Source organism: Calypte anna, chromosome 2 (assembly GCF_003957555.1).
Source record: "Calypte anna isolate BGI_N300 chromosome 2, bCalAnn1_v1.p, whole genome shotgun sequence".
In the NCBI taxonomy this organism is placed as follows: Eukaryota; Metazoa; Chordata; class Aves; order Apodiformes; family Trochilidae; genus Calypte; species Calypte anna.
In genome coordinates, this window is record NC_044245.1 from 139,296,195 (window position 1) to 139,310,189 (window position 13,995).

The window sequence follows — 13,995 nt, forward strand, 5'->3', positions numbered from 1 at the left end:
AATAATTTAAATCAAGCTTTCCTACATGCAAATTTCAACTGTGATTAAATCACCTACTTAACCATTCTGATTTCTATCAGTTATTCCAGTTCCCATACATTCACATTGGTTTTGCATTAATGAATTAGTTAATTGATAGCTGGGGGGAGACTGGGAAATACAAAGATTGGTAAGGAAAGGCAAGAGGAACATGTATAGTGTCACCATTAAATCAACCGAATGAGAAGAGCCCAGGATACAACTGGGGTGTGGTACTCAAAGAGAATGTTTATGAGAGTGTCCAAGTTTAGCAGAACAGAGAAGGCAAGCCTGGAAACTCCATGGGAAGAAGATGCATCTGTTGCTGTAGGCAGTCCCAGCAAAATGTTACTGGTTTAGTTGCCTGGGGCAAGCTTTTTTTTTTTTTTTCTCCTTTTTTGACAGCCAAGGACAATATTAGCTTGCATTTTCTTCTTCTTTTTTTATTCTTTTTCTTTTTTTCCATCGTCAAGCTGGGCAAGGGTGAGAATATTTTGTGTCTAGACTAATAAATGTTTGTAAGGATTTTGCAAGACTGGTTTATGGGAACAGAATCCACTTTTTGTTTTTCTGCTGGAAAAAGCAGCATTAAAAGCAAATGAGCACCATCATGCATTTGTTTTAAATTGCATATTACAGCACTGCTATTTTGTGTGCAATCAATACATAATTTGGAAGAAAAATGCTTTTAAAATTCAAAGCTATCCCTGAGCAGCTAAGGTTCTCTTGGAAACTGAAGGAGGAGTCTGAAATTATTGTTCTTTTGTTTGCATCCCCCAGTGGGAAAGGCAGCACACAACTAGAAACCACTGTGCTTGGAGGCAGCACAAATCATTAAGAATAAAGATCAACCCCCTTCATTTAAACATTAGGTATTAAAACGGAATCTAGGACAAAGGTAAACTAAACAGACTCTTTCCTTCCCATGCAGTTATTGGGCAAAATAAAATATTAGGGGGATTATATAAATCTTGTAACTTCCTCTACCAAAATCCAAAAAGATACTTGTATTTCACAAAACATGACCCTCCTGTATCACCATCACGAGCAGCCACTTCATCGCTGGAAATTACTGGGATATGCATGGGCCAAACCCTACATTTTCTTTTTCATATTTCTTTTGGAGGGCGGGGTATCTCGAGATGAAATGGCTGACCAAGCTTATTATTTCATTGCTTTGGGTGGAAATTACTGAATCTTTCCACACAAAGTGGTGCAGAGAAGCTGCTCTGGTGCAAAGCAATCTTCAGTCATAACCCTCAGGCAAGCTCTCATCCTCAGCGCATCTCTCTCTCTCTCAACTCAGCTCTGCTGTTCAGTAATTCACAGAGAGTAACTTCATGAGGATTGCATCCAGAAACAGGGTTATTCACTCATACAAAGGAGCACATATCCACAAATTCTGCCTTTGGAACCAGCTTGTGCCCATACACATGTGGCCTGTGCTGCACTAGAAGTATTGCTCACTCTGTCAGTAAGCACGTGTGACCACAGGGCACGGTGTTCATGCTGCTATCACCCACACAAATATTAATGTACTGGAGAGCTGTCAAAACAAAGGATTCTGAAGTGAAATTTCAGCATATTCAGGAATGTAAAACTTCCCCTCTGATATTACATACAATAATATATATAATATATACATACATATATATATATACAATAATACATATATATATATATTCCTACAGATGTGCACATGAGACTGTTTCTTTACTATGTGTGGAAAAAGGAAACTTACTTCAGTTTTACTCTATTTTCTCACCTCTTCCTTTCTTTCCCCAAAAGAAACAAAGTGGTAATATTAACAAGGCCTCAATTTTTCCCCAGAGGAACCCAAGAACTGGAGTCAGATTTAAAATGGATGCTTGTAGACTATAAGACCGCAAATACTTGCAACACCCAAAGTTGTAATCATCTCACCAAAAAAAAAAAAAAGAAAATAAAAAAGGCCTCCATCTTAAATTATTTCTTTTAATGAGATTCAAAAAAAATCACTTTTCTGCTCACTCACAAACTTTGCCAACAAATTGAACAAATTGAAGTAAAATAAGAAGTCAAATTTCAAAACCACTCATAAGATATAAGGAGCAAAGTCATGTGGGTTTGCATCATATTTAAACAGATACCTACAGTGCCAGGAGCATCAGTTTCACAAACTGATCCATACACAAGAAACTTGAACTGTGATGCTCCAGGTATGATGAACCTTTTGTCAGTACAGATCCCCAGTGAGAAGCCTGGAGGACAGAGAGCCCAAAGTATCCAACCTTGCAAACAAGGCTGAACACTGGGCAGTGCTGAATGCTGCCAAATTCAAATTCCACTGAAGCTACCAGTGTGTTTCACCTTGCTGAGAGTCCTGCTGAGAAGCATAAGCCCCACAGTCTTCCCACTTCCTCCATCTAGCTCACTTGGGAGCTGCTGCCAAGTGCCAAACTACTCCCAATACAGCTCTGATTTGAGGCGTGCCCTCAGCTCCAACTGATGCTTCTGAAGGCAGCTGACCTACAAATTTTAAAAAGGCAGTATTTTTCCACTTTGAAAGTATTCTAAAGGTTAATCAGGAAACTGGACTTTTGGAAGAAGCACAAAGCTGTAACTGAGGTTTAACTACCAATTCTTCTACAGCCCTGGTAGTAATAACTTCTTTCCGGACTCCTGCCCCACTGTCCCCTTTACTTTTCTTAGGATATGCAGCATCCTAGATCTTGTTTGGACCTAAAGCAGAGCCATACACCTATGCACACAGACAGCAAGAGTTCTCAAATCAAGGGCATTTTGACATAAGAAACATATCTTTCCACTACAACACAGGGAGGAAGGCAAACCACCTTAGTGTCATGTTTTGTATAGGTTAATATTTCTCAATTTTTAGGAAAACTAAGCTTAGAGATCTCTACCAAGATTGCCTTAGCCCAGAAAAACATGTGTTTTCATCTGTGAAACTCCTAGCACCTTTGCAAGGAAGATAACATTAAAATAATCACATTCCCAATCTATAAACAAAGTTTCAAGCCTTAAAACCTGTGTAATACAACTGCTGAATTCACAGAACTCATTGTAAGCTAACAGCTATTTCCCATCCAGTATATGTGGTTCATAAGATGCTTTAAAGACTGAGTGCTGAACATGTGGAACTTTTACCATAACCATTAGAACATTCAAAAGCTCATTTCTGTCCTTCTGTCTGGTGGGGTGAATTTGGCTCTCACAGTGCTCACAGAACGGTGGGGGCTTTGCCAAACAAGAGGGCTGGCGTTATGCATGCCTCATTACACACTTCTGCCTGCCCACTGTTTAAACAAAACTGCCAGCCCTCAAGGCTTCCTTGCAATGGCTTCAAATTGCGGGTCCCCTGGCAGTGTGTTAAATTCCTTCAGCTCCTGGTAAGGCAGACAAATAGATAAGGAAGGTGAGCAGCAGACTGCAGAACACCACTGGGGAAGGCCAAGTTGCACAGAATGAACCTACAATACCAAACTCAGTTTCTTAAATGGCTCCAAACACAATTTGAAGCCTGTTCTTTGGAAGGAGAATATGTTGAACTCTTTTAGACCTGTTGGGCACAAGCAGCAGTCACACTGCTAAAAGACGTTTGCAGCATTAAGTTCCTTGCAATCTTTGATGTCATTTGAGGGCTGCAAAAAGTAGTACATTCAAAGTTCTTCACCATTTTTCCCTGAAGGTTCTCTCAACAACCACATCCATTCCTCTTTTAGCATAATACTGCTAATAATATATAAGTGTACTCTACATTCCAGTTCTTGCCCCTTTACATCATACTCCTTCTCACTGCATTTTACTGAACTTTAACAACTACTCTGATTCCAAATCTCTTTAAGATAAGAGTTGTACACATCTTCCCACAAGCAACAACAACAACAATAGACTTCTGCTCAGCTTGGACTGATTTCTCAGGCTGGTTAGAAAGGATTCACTGGTAGCAAAAGCTGTATTATGAAATTTGTTACAGTGCACTGAACTCTGAAGGATACAAAAAAGACTTGAGTGGACCTTCTCAAGTTCCTTCTAGCTCAACAGAAAGAAAACATAATTGGAAACGAACCATCCATTAAAGTGATGCAAGGCACTGAATTGCTACATGCCACCTGGATGGTACAGGATAAGGACATGGATAGGTTTTGGTGGCTTTTACCTCCACAGAAAAAGAAACAACTGTTTATGCAGGAAAGTGGCTGGAATATTTGGGAAGGTCCTGAGCTAGCCCAAAAAATTTAAAAATTAAAAAATTATGAGACAGAGAAAAAAAGGGAGAACATGTATTGGAATAAAGACTATAACTTGGACTTTATATGACGTACACGATGAAAACTTAAGTAATCACATCCCCTTAATAGCTGGAAGAAAGAAGGCGCTTTAATTCCTATTTTGACAATATTGGAAACTTATATAACAATAGAAAATCATACTCTTATGGGTATATATTCAGCAAAGGTGGTGCTACTGACACACAGTGGGGAGATACATGACTAAAATACTAAGATCAGTATTGCTGCCTATTTATGGAAAACAAAGTAAACAAGAGAAAAAGGGGAAGTGGTACTATATTGAAAACTGCATCATTGTTTACAAGTCGCAGACAGCTCAGGGGCAAACCATCTTGGACATTTATGGCTCAGTGACCCTGTATATAAAGTGCAAGGAGAGGGAATATTGACCACTAATACACAGAACAGAACAAAACGTCCATGAGCTCAGCTAAAAATGTTCAGACCCTTCCTCCACTCAATGACCACAAAACCATTATTACACATGACTTTTGAATTAATAAACAGCCAGATCAGATCAGAGAGATCATTCCGTTAATTCTGCAACAGGCTCAGGATTTCTAAAAATCCTGAAAATAAATTAACAAAAATACTGATTTTGACACAATGGAATTCTTGATTAGACTTCAGCTTGACAAGTAAAGAGAAACTGATGACCAAAATATAGGTTAGCTATAGCTTAGTTGCAGCTGACTGTGTCTTGCTTATATTTAACATGTGCTTTAAAAGTCCCAGTTTCATAAAGCTGGAAAGCAAACCTTAATTCAAACAGGAGAAAAGAATCTGACTTGCAAGACATACCACTTTTTCAAATCAAGTCTCTTCTGAAGTCACATGCAAACAAAAGGGTAACAAATGTTGATCGTAACTAGATGGAAAAGTTAACATAAATTTAATCCTTTCCTTCAGACTACACAGAAACAAATGGGGGGATAGGAGGGGGGAGCTAAGGGATAGCAATCAACTTAAGTGAAATACTAAATACTGCTCAGTGAAGCAAAAGGCACAAGAAACAGTCAGAACAAAAGGAATCCTAACAATAGTACTAAGTCCATTATTCAACAGAAATTCTTCAGCACCGAGGAATCTACAAGAGGCAGAACTGTTCAACACAGAGCTCTAACAGTCTCCAATGATTTTCTGGTAAGCAGTGATAAATAGTCTAGTCCAATCATAATTAACATACATATAAATGACTTGACAATTAAGGCTTGACACCAGGAAACTAGATCCAGCCAAAGCACCCACAGGTCCTCGAGGGTGTTGCAAGAGAGGAAATTACCCAGAAGACAGTCATTAGAAACATTAGGAGAGTACTAAAGTATGCCTCACAAAGAAAAAGCTCTACCTCAGACTGCTACATTTTACAAAGACAAGTTTGGGGACAATCATAATACATGTGCACATTAACCAAATGTGACAGTGGAAAGCTTTTCACTCCAGCAATGTGCAAAGAACCACTAGCCTGAAGTCAAAAGCAAATTGTTTCTCTTAAAAAAATGGCATCTATTTCTAATAAGCTCAGAAGAATTCATTTAACACTGTAAGTGAAATAGACTGCCTGGCTGGCAATGTTTAAGGACAGTAACAGAAGGGTTTTCTAAATGATGCATGCTTGCCCAAGGAGACCACAATTCAGGGTATTCCTATAGTTTGCAGGTTGTTTTAAACAGGGTTTCTGTAAGTTCTCACAAGCTTCCTTATGTTGTGTGATATCCTTCCAAGAAACAAACACAAACCAGACTGTTGGTCAAAACCAACAGCACAGCTTTTCAAATTCCTTTCTCATTTCTACCTATAATAGGTTTGTTTTCATATAGCAAGGTTCAGCACAAACCCCACTTTTTATTTATACTATGTTTACATGCACTTTGGCAAGCCCAATATGCTCTCTATACATCTGTATTCTAAAAAGTAGCAGCAGCTTGCAGACCAAGAGACAACTCAGCTTTCCCTGTGTGAAATGACACAGTGCAAAGTAAACTTCTCCATCCTTCCATTAACTATTTAACCTGCCAGAAAGCCCAAGAAGCTCAGAAATAAAGCACAAGTACCTACCAGAAAACGTTCACTATTGCAGATCCTGTGAACCCTTTCAGAGATCCAGAACTGCCTCCATTTCGTGCTTTATTGTGGTCGGTGTTGATCTCCAGCGCTGCACATCCTGATCTAGGGGAGAGCCGAGCGTCAGAACGCACCCCAGAACCCAGACACCCCCCGAGGAGTAAACCACACATCTTCCCCAACTCTGCCTGCACATACATCGCACTGCTCTGCCCCCGCTCTGCAACCCCACGGGATGCGAGACAACTCTGCAGCCAGAACTTCATGCCGCCAGCCTGTCGGTCAGTCAGTCCGCCTGTCAGTCCTCCTGTCAGTCCGCCTGTCAGTCCGCCAGCCCGGGGGTACCAGCCGGCAACTCGCCAGCTCCTCCGGGCGCAACTTCTTGACTCTCCTTCCCGACTGACAAGTCAGGCGAACCTTCCTCCGCCCTGCGGCGGGCAGAGCCACGCACAGACTCCCGGCTCCTGCGCTGGCACAGGGCGGAGGAGGGAAGAACGCGGAGAGGAGATCGCCCGCGGACTCGAAAGGGTTTAAGCGCCCCGAGGGTCGGGTCGGGTCAGGCCAGGGGGAAGGCAGCGGTCCGCCTCGAAGTCACGCCCCGGCTCTCCCTCCGCCCCGGCTCCCCGTGACAGCCGGCAGCCCCTGGCAGGCGATGTCCCCCGGCCGCGGGGACAGCGCCGGCCGCTCGCTCGCCGCCTTCAGACAATAGGGAGGCGGGCGGGGCGCGGCCGGCCCACCGCGCCCACTCCGCGGGCGGCAGAGGGGCGGTCGCCCCCGCCGGGCCCCGCTCGGCCCCTTCGCCCCCGCCGGCTGGGGCTGCCCCGTGCCCCCCCGGGAGAGCACCTGGACCGCTCCCCGGGGGGAAGCGGGGGCGTGCGAGGGGCACGCCTCCCCGGGGGGGTCGGCGCCCAGAGCCCCCTCTCCGCCCGCGCCAGAGGCGGCGGGAGACGCAAGCCCCTACCTGACGGCGCCGCTCCGCCTCGCCCCCTCAGCCCTCGCCGCCCTCCCGCCTGCCTGCCCGCCTGCCGCCTTCGCTCACGGCCGCGCCGCCATCTTGCGTTTCACAAACTACTGCACTTCTTTTGGGGCGGGGGGGCGGCGGGTGAGCCGGGAACTCCCAACGCCGCCGGCCGCCCGGGCCCTCGCCTCGCCGCCGCCCGCAGCGCCCACTCGCATCCTCCCGGCGCCTCGCCGCCCCGGGTCGGGTGCGCGGGAAGCCGGGCAGCGGCGGCCGGTGCCTCAGCCTCCCTGGCAGGGAGCGGGGGCGGAGCCGCTCCGCCGCCCCGCCCGTCAGGCGGTGGACACCATCCGGAGGGCGGCCCGGCCCCGCCGTGGCATCGAGGGGTTACCCCGGTGCCGCAGCCCGGGGGACACCGGTGTCTTCTCCGCCTTCGGGGACAGCCGAGGTGCAGCCACTGCGCATGGAGGAAGGGGACTGAGAAGCTGGGAGCTCCCGGGGGGGCGGCAGCGGCGCCCTCGCAGCCCGCTCCGTCGCCGGAGAACTTGGGCTCCGCGCTAGACCCCTCCAGACGGCTTTTAAGGACAGCGTCGTCTCCAGACCCGCGAAGGCTTTTCCTCTGCCGCCAGCCCCGAGTTTTCCTCAGGCCCTGATCTGGTGGTGAGGGAGGGACACGGCTGCAGGGTCCAGAGCCCCAAAGCAGGGACGAGTGAGCACAAAAGTAGCGGCTCTGAAGGGAAACAAAACAAAACAAAACACAACACCCCCCTTTTATTGTTGTTGTTGAGTTACGGAATTTGGAGAGAGCGGACCTTTTCCTTTAGTAAATACCTCAGGGACAAGGGAGCAGAACAGAGCTGGCGGGTGGTCGTTTGGGTAAGTGTCTCCGACTCACTCCAAGGCGAAGTTCACTTCAGGACTCCTATGCTGGTGATGTTCTTGCCAAACGCTGTTGCAAGCATCTCCCATGCCTTTTGTAGTCTTCTTGGGCACTTCTTGGGATGCACAGTTTCAAACTGACCTTGTGAATGTTTCACTTGAGGGATTCAAGCCGCAGAAAAGCAGATGGAAATGTAGCTGCAGAAGAATAGCTCAAACATATTTACATATTAATTTTAACCCTTACCAATATCAATTCCCCCCTTGGGAAGTCTTGAAGATGTACTAGTAATCATGATTTCCACAAATGTGCATCAACATTATCTTGTTATTGAACAAAGCTCTTGTCAAAGCTCACTTCAAGCATGCAAAAAGCTTACAGGTGCAGTGTAGAAGTAGATTAGAAACATGGAAAGCTAACAAGGTTATTATCAATGACGCCAACACTCACTTGACCCATCAGCTTAAATCAGGGAATAAGGAAATTAACAGTTCCCAAACCTCTTAAAATCCCAGAGCTGTATAATCTTTTTGAATTTCACATATGATTTTGTTTAAATCAGTGGTAATTCTCCCACTCTGATTTCTGTATACACAGCAGTTCATATTAATAATTGTGCATAGTCCTCTTTGAGAAGTTAACAACATATCTAGAGCCATTTTATTCTGTGTAGCTATTTAAAATTTAGATACCTCTTCCTGCAAAGCAAAGATAGCATGAGAAATTTAATTTCCAATTTATTCTATGAGTAGACATGTTTATTATGGCACTTCCTCCTATCCAAAGAATAAACCACCTAGCAAAGGAGAGAAAATGTATGTGTCTACTGAAGAGATTATGATCTTAATCATGAGCTCTGGTCCTTATTAACTTCCTATTGAAATATTATCTGACAGCCCAGTATTATTTGTTGTCACACACTTAACATCCAAAAGATCAGGGTCCAATACATACGAAGTTTGAAAATCAGATTTATTCTTTCTTGTGAACTTTGGTTTTATCCACGAACTATTTGCCAGGATGTATTGAAAATAATTGGTATTCCTACTAATGGTACTCCCTTACTAGTATGCAAAGTGGATGCAACTGGTTTGTTTACCGATTTTCATGGCTTTTTCAATCATTTCCAAATGAAGATTATGATTCTAGGAATCAGAGCAAGCATCCTGGTTCCCTTTAGTCGTGAAGATGAGAAAAAAGATGCCACCACATTTCTCTCATTGTTGGGCCTCTCATTATTACAGATGTCACAATGAGTCATTTATCTGGCATCACTTGCCATCTGCTCTCCTTGATCTTTTTTGGTAATTCTGCTGACTTGTCACCTTCTGCCCCACAGGCAAGAGGAATGTCCATCTCTAGATACTTTTTAGACACCAAAGACACTAATTCTGAAGTTTCTACTGCCCTTTTTGCTGCTCTTCAATTCCTGATTACTTCAGGTTCATTTCCAAACCTGTGGGGCTTGTGATGCGTAACTGGCACTTGCTTCATTGTGCTTATTAATTGCAACAATCTCAAAGTGAGGTTCCTGACTTTTATAGGGGCACCTTGTGATGATAAAAGTCCTCTTTCCTTCCAAAAGGCTCCATGCACATGCAGCACTCCAAAAGCATGCTTAGAATCACTCAAAATATTCACATTCTTTTCAGCCAGTTCCAATTCCCGAATCAAAGAGATTAGTTCTTGCTTTTAAGCTGATGTGATCACTGGAAGAGGGATAGCTCCTACCTCTGAGTCTGCAGTCACAATGGCATATCCTCCTTTTTGGTGTCCCTTCAACATAAAGTTGCCACTGTCGATGAACAATTTCATCTCAGCTTTTTCAGAGGGTGTATCCTGCAGGTCTGGCCGGCTGGAATGTACCTGCTGGATTGTTTGCAAACATGATTTAATTCTTGCCACTGGTAACAGAGTTGCTGGGATTAAGGTTTTAGTAACTTTCAATGCAATGTCTTACTGCTCTAAAAGGACAGCTTGATACTATATAATTATACTGGGCAACAGGCAGAGGTGTTCCTTTTGTTCCAGCACACGGGTTACTGCTTGAAGCACATAGAATCACAGAATTTTCAGGATTGGAAGGGACCTTAAGATCATCCAGTTCCAATCCCCCTGCCATGGGCAGGGACACCTCCCATTAGATCAGGTTGCTCAGAGCCCTGTCCAACCTGGCCTTAAAAACTTCCAGGGATGGGGCTTCCACCACCTCTCTGGGCAACCTGTGTCAGGGTCTCACCACCTTCATGGTGAAGGACTTTTTCCTAATATCTAATCTAAATTGACCCTCCCCTGGCTTGAATCCATTCTCCTAGTCCTGTCACCATCTGACATTCTAAAAAGTCCCTCACCAACTTCCTTGTAGCCCCTTCAGATACTGGAAGGCTGCAATAAGGTCTCCTTGGAGTCTTCTCTCCAGACTGAATAACCCCAAGTCCTTCAATTTGTCTTCACAGGAGAGGTGCTCCAGCCCTCTGATCATCCTCCTGGCCCTTATCTGGACACACTCCATGTCCATGACCCTCCTGTAACAGGGGCTCCAGAACTGGACACAGAACTCCAGGTGAGGTCTCACAAGAGCAGAGTAGAGGGAGAGAATCCCCTCCCTTGACCTGCCACACTTCTCTTGATGCAGCCAAGGATCCAGTTGTCTTTCTGGGCTGCCAGTGTACACTGCTTGCTCATGTTGAACTTTTCATAGATCAGCACAACCTGAGGAAAAGGACTTGGAAATGCAGTGATGTGATGCCTCTTGATTTAGCAACAATGTTGCTGCCACTGCTGGCAAGGAAGGAAGCATCCATTATTTACTTGATCCATTTGCTTTGAACAGTATCCTACTGATTCTTCCACAACCCTGTGCATTGAGTCAAAACTCCCAAGGCCTGGTGACTTCTTTCATGTTATATGTAGGTCAAAAGGTTTACATGAATTGGTGTGACCCAAAGCAGGGGCTGTCATCAACTTCCTTTTAAGATCATCAAAGACTGACTGAGATTGTGGTGTACAGATCAGACATTCTCCTGGCCCCTTGACAGCCTCATACAGATGTTTTACTGTTAATCAAAAATTCCATGGATGACACCATCTGGCCATGCATGAAAGTGCTCTCTCTACTCTCTTTTTGACACTGTGGGAGGCAGTATCAGGCACATTGACTATTTTTGCTCAGTTCCTAAGCTTCCCTTTCACTTGTTGATTTCAAACCTTAAGTAGATAAGAACTTATCTGTGAGCAGTTCCAAACCCCTGTGAGCTTCCAACGCAATGGGATATTGTTTTCATCTTACCAGTCAGGTTCCTGGCTTGGGAGATATCTTTACCATTTCCACAGCCTTTAATCTTCCTTACTGTATCCTGTTGACCCATACACCATGTTCAAGGCTTTTATCACATCCCCTAAGATGTGATAAATCTTATCACATTTCAGTGTTCAGGCTCCAGGTTTGTTCTTCGTTGTGCAAAACACGTGAGCCTCCAAGCCTTTTTATTCAGGAATATGAACACATATCTTTCCTCTTTGAAAGGTGATTCTTCCTTTTACACTGCTTGTTTTTCTTTAAGACTCGATCATAAACAGAGCTGGCCTGCTGTTCTTAACATGTAACATGCTGGTCCCTTTCTAAACCTCCTGAAACAGCTGAGTGTTTCCTTGGATATGAACATTTCCCAACTTTGGGAATGCTCCACTGTCTAAAAATGAGTGTACTTCTGGGGTCTTTGATATCTGAAATCAGTGTCTGATTGTATTTCAAGAAGAAAAGTATTCCAGAACCTCTGTAGAAGTTTGTGTATAATTTCCAGCAGACTGCTCATGGTCTCTGCAGGATAAAATTAACTCAAGTCTGTGATAATTAAGATTTTAATTCTTCTCTGAATTTGTATAGGTTTCAACTTCATATGCTGGTACTTTTTTTTTTTTTTTTTCTTAGAAATGGGTGGGGAATTCAATCAGAGAATATATAATTTTGTTTGGCTTCTGCTTGCTGTATCAGTCTTTAATGCCTTTTCTCTCTGGTATGGTTCCCACAATCAGTCATGTTCCTGTTAATGCATAGTGGCATGAAAAGAGATTTTAGTTAATTGCCATGTGCTAGCAATCAACTTTTATTGGTTTGGGATTGTCTTCAATTAGATAATGACATCTGGGGAGCTAGGAAGAAAGGCCAGTCATCTTTTGTCTGCCAAAGTGCCTTAAAAAGGCATTGTTTTGCCTATGTTCAGACCTGGGAGAAAGGCCCTGCTTGTGCTCATGCTCCCATGCAGAATGCAACAGGAAAACAGCCTGGGCTGCCTTTTTTGGGACCCTTCACAACCTCTGACACCAAAGACACGGCAGAGTCAGCAGTGGAGATGTTGTCCTGGGGTTGAGTTTGTGATAGGAAGGACTTGAGCTCACAGGGCAGTCAGGAGAAGTCATCATGGAGGCAAAGCACTCCAAAAGCAAGACTGCAGAAACAATTTTCAGCCTTTCTTAACTTAGCTTCAGGCATGTGTCCTTGGAATGGGTCTGCTGGTTTCAGGGGGTGAAGAGTGTCAGCATGAACCCCAAAGGCCTGACCTACCTTAAGCTACAATAGGTATTGGGCTGGAAGTTCCTCTTTCAACTGAACTAATTCCACTGTCTCTTCTTTGCTACAGGTGGTGGATGTGGACTTTAGAATAGAGTGTGGCTCAGCATCTCATCCTCAACTGTCTCTTTTTAATCTGATTGCACTACAAAAGCAAAGCTGCTAATGGGATAAATGTTGAGACATTACAAGAACTGATTTATAGCACGGTGTTTGCAGTGCAGCAGATGTGGCCGGTGCAGTGGTGACTCCAGCACCAGTGCTTCAGCCTGGGGTGGCACAGGTTATAACAGCTGTTACAGCTCCACAGAACTCAAACCTGATTCCATAAGTCCTAATACCTGTCAACAGCATTCCAGCCTATAATACTGCTTTGGATAACAATCCTCTTCTGCTCAACACCTACAACAAATTCCCATATCCAACCATGTCAGAAATCACTGTTCTTTCCACTCAAGCTAAGTACACAGAGGAACAGATTAAAATCTGGTTTTCAGCCCAGCGTCTGAAACACAGTGAACAAGCCTCTCCTTAGACTTTAAGTTTTTGGATGTAGAAGCAAGAGTCTTAGAAAGATGTCAGTATGTTTTTTGGGGCCTGGATATTCCTAAATGTTTTCAGTTCAATGGACAAGTCAACTTGATTACTTTATAAGCAGGAAGGAATTTTCTCTTGACAGTCAACTGTAATTTTTTCCATGTAAGTCCAGTTGTCTCTCCAACTGACTCCCCTTCTTTCCAAGTGCTCAAGTGTCAATTTTTGCAGTTGATCGTACTTGCAACTAGAAATTTGCAGTTCTTGTTCCTGAGCTAAAATAAGAATCTGTCCACTTCTTAAACTGCTGAATTACTTCTCTGTTATGAAAAAGAACATAAATCTGTTAAGAGATACAATTGTTAGCTCCATATACTCGTCACTGAAGCTCAGTCAAGGTATATTGAAATAAGACTTCAACTTCTGTGCTTTCAGTAACTTTAAAATATACTAACAGTGAAAAGAAAAATCTTTCCATGTTTTGCTTCTTTCTACCATTGAATTGATTTTTGAAACAGCAGTGTATTGGCTTTCCTAGTTGATGACTGTATTTGGAAATGCAGAATACTCTTCCCAGCTTTAGAATTCTTCTTCCTTTTCCATTAGCAGTTGGTGGGAGACCAAATTAGAGTTTGGGAGACCAAAGCCAGTAATTTAAAAGCTTTTTAAGGGAGGATGA

The 13,995-nt window shown here is 43.9% G+C and overlaps 1 protein-coding gene across 7 annotated transcripts in view; it reads right to left on the minus strand.

The window, feature by feature from the left end:
• The window catches only part of ZHX1 (zinc fingers and homeoboxes 1), a 28,658-nt gene extending 21,145 nt beyond the window's left edge, over positions 1-7,513 (minus strand). For 6 of the 7 annotated variants that reach the window (XR_003987304.1, XR_003987303.1, XR_003987301.1 and 3 more), the window contains exons 1-2: positions 7,336-7,513; positions 6,369-6,479 (exon numbers count right to left, since the gene is read on the minus strand). The gene's annotated coding sequence lies outside the window, so the exon portion shown is untranslated. Of the gene's footprint in view, positions 1-6,368; positions 6,480-6,572; positions 6,744-7,335 lie in introns of those variants that run through there. The other variant, XM_030446538.1, reaches the window with a different exon arrangement.
• Between the last annotated feature and the right edge of the window lie 6,482 nt (positions 7,514-13,995).